The following is a 433-nucleotide window of genomic DNA, read 5'->3' on the forward strand; positions in this document are numbered from 1 at the left end:
GACTGTGTAATCTGTTAGCTGCCACCCATTGTCTTCTTTTACCCCGCTGGCTTTGTTCCCAGTTCAGATGAGATAATGTCCGTGCCCAATGAAACCGTTATTCTCCCAAGCCGACCACTGTGTCATAATTGGATTCAATAGTCTGATGTCGCGTCCGCCCAGCAACGAGCAGCTTGGTTCTAAACAAAGATAATTGGTACTTTTTATTCTTCATGCTGTCTCTAACTTCTCATTTGTCATGTGATCAGAACATGATCAAATTTATAATGCTTTCCTCCTCTGGATACACTTTTATGCTCGTCGGAGAAGTATTTCATCAGGGCGTCCGCCATTGTTCCGATAGCTTAGAACAAGTTACTAAGTTACAATGCGTCATACCAGGGAAGTGACGTCACGACTGTTGAAGCCTATTGATCAATCAGATTCTCCTTAA

The sequence above is a fragment of the Berghia stephanieae genome, chromosome 2 (genome assembly GCF_034508935.2).
Source record: "Berghia stephanieae isolate SIO BIC M18660-M18661 chromosome 2, UCSD_Bste_1.3, whole genome shotgun sequence".
In the NCBI taxonomy this organism is placed as follows: Eukaryota; Metazoa; Mollusca; class Gastropoda; order Nudibranchia; family Aeolidiidae; genus Berghia; species Berghia stephanieae.